The 8,018-nt window shown below is 40.0% G+C and overlaps 1 pseudogene; it reads left to right on the forward strand.

The window, feature by feature from the left end:
- Positions 1 to 6,736: 6,736 nt before the first annotated feature.
- Positions 6,737 to 7,601, forward strand: Qprt-ps2 (quinolinate phosphoribosyltransferase, pseudogene 2; annotated as a pseudogene).
- The last annotated feature ends 417 nt before the right edge of the window (positions 7,602 to 8,018 follow it).

An 8,018-nucleotide genomic window follows, 5' to 3' on the forward strand; every position in this document is an offset into this window, starting at 1 on the left:
GAAAGAAAGAAATGCAAAAACAGATAGACTTTCCACTACTATGGCCTCTGTGTCACAAACAGGTTATAGACCTAGTCATGAATTATAACAATAAGTGTCATTTTATGATATTTTCCAGACAAACCATAAATTCACATTCTGAGATAACAACTCTTGACAAACTTTGTTCAGTACACGGCCACATTACTTGCTGTGTAAGTTAAAAAATTCTAAAAGACTGTCTTAGTATTTCTAATGCTGTGAGAGTAAAAAAGCAAGTTCATGAAGAAAGGGTTTATTTGTTTTATGCTTCCATATTATAGTCCAATATTGGAGGAGGTCAGGACAGGCACTAAAACAGGATCCTGGAGGCAGGAGCTGATTCAGAGGCCATAGAGGATTGCTGCTTACTGACTTGCTCATCATAGCTTACTCAGCCTGCTTCCTAAATAAAATCCAGGACCATCTGCTCAGGGTTGGCACCAACAACCATGTGCTGGGCCCTCTACGGTTGATCAGTAATGAAGAAAATGTCTTATAGCTGGATCTCATGGAGACATTTCCTCAAAATGAGGCTCCTTCCTCTGATGATATATGAAACCATCAGCCATTACAGACACCAATGAAAATTTAGTAAGGTATATATTTTCTTGATGAGTTTTGAATATCTGACAGCTTTAGCATTAACTGAATTCCCATAATAACTAGATCTACATTAATACATTATATTTATTCAGATTGAGAATTTTACAAGATCAACTGGTGCTACTTGAATTTTTTGTTATAATAGATGATAGTTCATCAATGTAACCATTATATGAACTTCACTTGTTAATATCTTAGCATCATTAATGCCACAATAAGAACAACACAATTACTTTGGTATAATAGTAAATTTTAATTTTGAAGAGTGCTTGAAATCATTGCAAAGAAAAATAAAAGTGTTAAACTGATATTGAACCACATTGTTTGATTTCTAAATGCCTGAGAGAATGGAGAAGGAAAAAAAATCATACCACATTTGAATCCAGAAAATAAATAGCCTCATCATACATCAGGGCAAAAAATACACGCAAGTGAACATTAAAATTGCAAATGAGTTGAGGGAAGAAAGAATTCTGTCTGCTTTTGTAAGATTTTTTTTGTATTGGGTTAGTGTATTTTTTCTACTATAAACTATAATGGATTTTCAACCTCAAGCATGAGCATGGGCATGAATTATCTTATTTCATGTTGTAATTATGAAATAGACATTTTGATTGAGACATGCTTTTTTGGAATTATGTAAATGCAATTTTATAAACGTCAATAATTAAAAGAAAAGAAATAGCATTTACAAAAGCAAAAGTTTTTGCCATGAAATACAGTCATATATTAGTTAATAGTAAGGATGCATTATAAGAAATGCATTGTTTGCCATTCCATCTTTGTATGAACATTCTGAACTACAATGACTATTGTATTCTAATCTTATGAAACTGGTGTCAGATATGCATCTCAGTGTTAGTGAAAATGTCATGTGGTATGTAAATTGTACATATTTAATTTATGAAGTGTAAATGCGTTATATAAGATAGTTCAGACTTGAGTTTTATAGTCTTATAAGAAGTCAGAACTTGTGAGATTGCTTGGGCAGATCTTGCTATGCTGAACTATATGGTTTCATCTAAGTGCCTCTGAAAGAAAGAACAATGATCAATAACAATTTACTTCATGCTTACTTCCTTGCTGATTCTTGTTTTTAAACAAAAACTGAATAAAGATTACATTATCATTATCACTGTCATTGCTGTGTTTGAAGATTTTTTCAGTTGAACCTTAATTTGACTGTAAATGTTATGCCTCCTTCTTTGTCCATACAGAGAAGCAAAAGAAAAGTGAGATGGAGGCAAACCAAGGATATAACACAGATCTAAATCTTTGACCTCAGGCAAGTCATGCTAGTACTACCTGTGTGTGTGTGTGTGTGTGTGTGTGTGTGTGTGTGTGTGTGTGTGTTGCTGGGAATAGAACCCCATTCTTTGAACATACAAGGCAAAGGTTCTATCACACAGTACTCTTAACTCTGGGTTTGGATCTTCATTGTAATTAACAAAGGACTTAATATTTTTTGTTTAATCCTTTCAGTTTATCTACTCTGCTTATATTTCTATGTAAATCCTCGAAAGGAGCTCTTGTTTGCTGTCATAGTTACTGTTCTATTGCTGTGAAGAGACACCATGACCAAGGCAACTTAGAAAGGAAGGCATTTAATTACTAGACTTGATTACAGAGGGTTTTCAAGGGTCAGTCTTTGACCACCATGGCAGAGAGTATGGCCATACAGAGACAGGTATGATACTAGAGCATATATGTTGAGATAATAACCAGAATGCAAAAAGGAGGGGCTGACAGAGACAGAGACAATGAGAGACAGAGTACACATCTGGTATGAGCTTTTGAAATCTTAAAGCTCAGCCCTAGTGACATGCCTCCTCCATCAAGGCCACACCTCCTTCAACAAAGCAGTAGCTCCTAATCCTTCCCATACACATTCCCATTAGTTCTACTAACTGGAAACTGGGTGTTCAATATATAAGCCTATGGGAAATATTCTTATTCAAACTACCACAATATCATTAAAAATGTTTTCACAATTGGCTCATATACAAAGACATAGTGGAAGAAAGTATGAATGTTCTATAATTAATTCTTTACATGGGTTAATGAAACATCTTATGATTACTGTCACTGTGCTTTGTTTGCTCAGTTTTATCTTATAGATCCCGTGTGCTACAGAATTTAACAGCATCTCTAGTATAGTTTTTAATGTGTAGTCAAGTTTAAGGAAAGAGTCTTTGACATAATGAAAGAACAGCATGTAATCAATATGAATAGTAAGTATGAATTTGTCAGTGAGACATGTGAACACTTCTACATCATCTTTCAAATCAGAAGCCACTAGGGTGTTATTATAGACCTAGGAAAATATACTGAGTACTTTTCTAAGAGTGGATCTTACTGAGAAAGTTTATACCAATTTCATTGGCTGTAGTATCAAAACCACCCATACATCCTTTTAATGTTTCAAGAGCCATAACTGGAGCCATGACACAGTGCTTATGGTGTGGAACAAATGAAAATACCACATGTATAAAAGTACTTAAACACTGATAGAATGAAAAAGGTTTTGCTAAATCGTTTCATTAAAACTCTGGGCAAATACGTATGATGAATTGGGAAGATTTTAAACCTATGGATAAATATATATCTTAATTTATTTTATCTCATCAATTTCACTTTATCCAGAAACTCAACTACCTGGGAAGTCCAAGAAGATTGGGCTGTGTGAAACAGCTTGAAACAGTTGAAAGTGGTTGATTAAAAGGACTAGCCTATCTTCAGTGAAATACCTACTACATTCATTAAGATAAGATGCCAGATGTGGCCTGAAGGAGTCCCAGAGCTGGGAGGTAGAGATTGGGATGGTAGAGTGAATTTACTATGTTTGCTCCTCTCAGCTTATTTAGTGACAAGACATAGGCAACATGGGTCCATGCTCCATTTTTCTTAAGACAATGAGAAACTCATAAGTAGAGTGAACTTCAAAATTTGTCATAGCACCAGATAGGGTGGCACATTTAAAATAAACCCAGCATTTCGTAGGCTGAGACAAGAGGATCATGAGTTTCACAACAGCTTACACAACATAGTGATACCTTATCTCAGAAACAACATCAAAAACAGCCAAAACAAACAACAAAATACACAACAAAGTAAGAATATTATCCTCTTCAAGATATCAATGATAGTGGGATGTAATGCCATTAAATTTGTCTTTACCCCTTTCTTGTATGCTGAGACAAAGTCTCAGGCTATCCTTCAGTTTGTATTTCTTCTGTCTCAACTTGCAGATTCCTAGGATTACAGCCCTATGTCACTACATTGGAATTCTTTAAGAACAAAATTTCAGAATGGTGGAGGCCAATGGAAAACATTTATCTAATAGAGGCAAAGTAGATGCAGTAACACAAAATGGGTGGGTGGTAGAGTCAAAGTGACAATAAACCTTGTCAATATAGGGATTGTGGAGATGCATTATTTATCTCAGTGTTCTTAGTACTGCAATAAGACACACTTCAAGTTTGCCAATATCGAATTCTGAGGCAAGATTGCCATGATGGAATTTTTTTTTGGAGCATGCTTTTGGAATCCATCCTTATGAGAAAGCTTGATCTTGAGAGAGGTACCTGAATTATCTACACTACTACCACAATATTGTAGGGCCTGTATAATTAGGGATGCATGAAATGAAAACTTAAGGGTTCTTTGGAGTGTCAGTTGTGTTGGATGGTGTTTTGCTGAGGCAAACACATGAAGGCGTACTTTCCTGAAGTAGACACAGGTGAAAGGCTAAGGCAGAAGAAACATTTCAGTGAAGCAGACACAAGTGAAAGGATGTTCTATTAAAGCAAGCACACGAAAGGACATGTGATGAAGGATTCTTCACTAATGACATGACACACATGTATTGATCCACCTTACATTGCTTGGTTGAGCTGCATTTGTTGGGACTTCATAGAAAGAAATGCTCCTTGCTGCTTCCTTGAACATGGGCTGATTGGCAGAATGATACCAGCTGAGACAGACAGAATGTGCCTGAGGCAAGACTTGTGGAGAACATACAATGTTTGGAGGGAGTATAAAAAGAACTTGATGGACAGTAGTAGAGGCTGAGCTTAGTTTGCTTATAGAGCTAAGTGTGCAATGCTTGTTGGTCTTGCATATTTGCTGATCTTCACTTAGCTGAGAGAGCCACAGGTGAGAACTGCCCCTGACGTCCCTGATGGTCAAAATCACCTCCTGTGAGGAGACTGTTCCTTCTAGGTCCTACTACCTGTTCCTATTCTCACACTACCAAACTGGACTTCTTATATAGCCATGAAGTGTTTGCAAGTGAATGGAGCAGCCACTGCTGAATCGTGTGAACTGAACTACTGCCTTCCTAAAAATGCAGATAGGAGTTGCTCCAAAGGACCCTTTGTAAACAGGTCCAGGTCTTCCGTATTCTTTCTATGCCACTACCTCTGGTAAGTGGTGTGCTAAAAGGGTGGTTAAAGCATTAAAAAAAACCCAACATTAAAAGTAGACTTTAAAAAATTAAAAGATACAGATGCATTCCCTGAGGCTTCTCTGGAGGAGCAGAACTGAAAGAGTGAATGTATATTAAATGGGGAGTTGTTAGATTGGATTACATGATACAAGCTGGGTAGTCCAACAAAGGCTTCCACTAAAAAGACTGAATCTTGTAGGCATTCAGCACACAAGGCTAGATGCTGTAGGATTCCCAATATTGTGTTTAAGGCCTGGAGAATTCCTGAAGAGCAATGTATCTTCAGCCCATGTTGGAAAGCTAAAGAAAGTAGGGTTAGGAATCAACCACCCACCCCCTGGAGCGTCTCTTCCCTATCAAGATAATTAAAGTATGGCTACTTTAAAAAGGCAATTCGAAATACTAACGTTGCCATGATGAGAGGGATCATTCCCACCCCGCTTAATTTGCCTCTTTGTCTTCTTCAATATACTTCTGAGTTTGGGAGACTCACTGTAGATTATCACAAAGCTAATTAGATGTTGACTTGTATTTCAGCATCTGTTGCATAGGAAATCCCATCTATAAACCAAGTTAACATAGCTTTACATGATCTCTAGAGGCTTCTGACCTCTGTGTCATATCACCTTCCTACCTCTACAGAGAGCAACTTCCTCTGCCTTGCCTCAGCTGGAATTATCTTTGGTTTAACCTAAAACTGCCTCCCCACTTTTCTATCCACACTGAGAAAAGTCTTGTGGGAAAGTACTCCAGCTTGTTCTAGAAATTCAGGGTCAAAATGTCCCAGGTCACTGCATGGTTTTGGTTTCTGTTGAACTGCTTGCTTGCTTTTCTTCTGTAACTGGCAACCAGGATAGACTTTTCCTGTGTTCTTTGCTATCTTAGTTAGGGTTTTACTGCTGTGCACAGACACCATGACCAAGGCTACTCTTATAAAGCACAACATTTAATTAGGGCTGGCTTACAGGTTTGGTCCAGTATCAAGTCAGGAATATGGCAGCATCCAGACAGGCATGGTACAGGGGTAGCTTCAGAGTTCTACATCTTCATCTGAAGGCTGCTAGCAGGATACTGACTTCCAGGCAGCTAGGACAAAAGTCTTAAAGCCCACACTCACAGTAACACAACTAATCCAACAAGGCCACAGCTTCTGGGCTGAGCATATATAAACCATCACAGTTTCCTTTAGGAGCTCCCTGTAAAACGCATCCAAGCCTGTGCTGTGAGAAGCATTTCTCTTCAGGCAGTCAGTCAGTAGCCAGCTTTATAGAGATTCTCAACTTAGACTTTGGTCATGCTGATTGGTCTTTACCTCTTTACCCTGCAACAATTCTTCAGTCTTCCCAACATTTTTATGACTTAGTTCTATATGGAATCTTTGTTCTGTTTGAAACTTCTAAGGCACTGTATTGCAAGTTGAATTCTCCTGGAAGTAGACTAAAATGGAGATTACCATGCAGAGTATTTAGTAAATGTGTAGAAGTCAGGGAGCAGGGTGGAACAGATGAAGAGGTCAGGTTGCAGTACAATTATCAACCAAAGTCTCAGGAAACCCCACATGGAGTTCTAAAGGCAGAACAAATCCAGACTTCCCTAAGAAGTCCTGAGCAACATTCGATCTGAACAGTGGTGGACACACTAACCTGCTGGCTGCTCCAAGTCACCATGGACCTTGAAGGCCTGCAGTTCCTGTTGTCCCCTGCAAGTCTGGCAGCCCTGGCGAACAACTGGTTGCAAGAAGACTGCCCGGACCTCAGTTTTGCATCCTTGGTTACAGAAAGGGTCGGCCCTCTTGCACGCTGCTCTGTAGGCCAAATACTCAGTGTTCTGGCAGGACAACATTTCTTTGATGCTATCTTCACTCAACTCAACTGCCAAGTGTCCTTGTTCCTCCCAGAGGAGTCGAAGCTGGTACCTGTGGTCAAGGTGGCAGAGGTCAGGGGACCTGCCCACCACCTGCGGCTGGAGGGATGGGTGGCCCTTAACACCCTGACTCCGCCACAGTGAGATTGCCAGTATGGCAGCAACAGCTGTCGAGGTGGTCAGGAACACTGGCTGGGCAGGACACCTGGCAGGCAACTAGGAAGGCCACAGGACTGGTAGAGAAGTATGGATGCCTAGTAGGTGGGGCTGCATGCCACCCCTACTTCTTGGGAGGGTTGGTGATGGTGAAAGACAACCATGCGGTGGCAGCTGGCAGCAATGAAAAGGCAGTGTTGAAGGCCTGGCAGGCAGCTGGTTTTCCCCTGAAGGTAGAGGTGGGAATGTAGCAGCAGAGGCTGGGGCTGACCTGGACAATTTCAAGCCTGAGGAGCTGCATCTCACAGCAGCTGCACTCAAAGCCAAATTGCCCAATATGTCTGTGGAAGCCAATGGGGGTGTCTTACTGGACAACCGTTCCCAGTTCTGTGGAACGAACATTGATGTCATCTGGTTGGGAATGCTGACCCAGGCTGCTCCAGCCCTGCATTTTCCCCTCAAACTGTTTGCTGAAGGAGATACTGCAGTGACTCATGCTTGCCAGTCCTAAAGCCAAAGAAGATGTCACCAGAATGGATTACTGTAGCTTGTTGGGTCCCTTGGGTTACACATCATTAGGTTCAGAAGTCAACAGAACATACCTAACATTACCTAGGCTTCCCACTAGCTCTGCCATCTCCACAGCTTTTGTTACTTGCCAAGGCTGACTTTGGTTTTGCTTGCCTCAGTTTTCTCATCTGTGAAATAGGTCTAATAAATGTTCTGCATTCTGGGCTGTTGAACACACACACACACACACACACACACACACACACACCCTCAAATCCTGAGCATTGTAGGCCTTTTCACTGCTGTGCCTATATCTTATTTAACAGGGTTAGCTAAGAAGTCTCTAACTGAATCAGTCCAGGCTGGGATGAAAAACAGTGGCTCTTTACTAGGAGTACTCTGAGTAGCTGGGAAAAGA

This window comes from Rattus norvegicus, chromosome X (genome assembly GCF_021556685.1).
Source record: "Rattus norvegicus strain SHRSP/BbbUtx chromosome X, alternate assembly SHRSP_T2T, whole genome shotgun sequence".
NCBI lineage: Eukaryota > Metazoa > Chordata > Mammalia > Rodentia > Muridae > Rattus > Rattus norvegicus.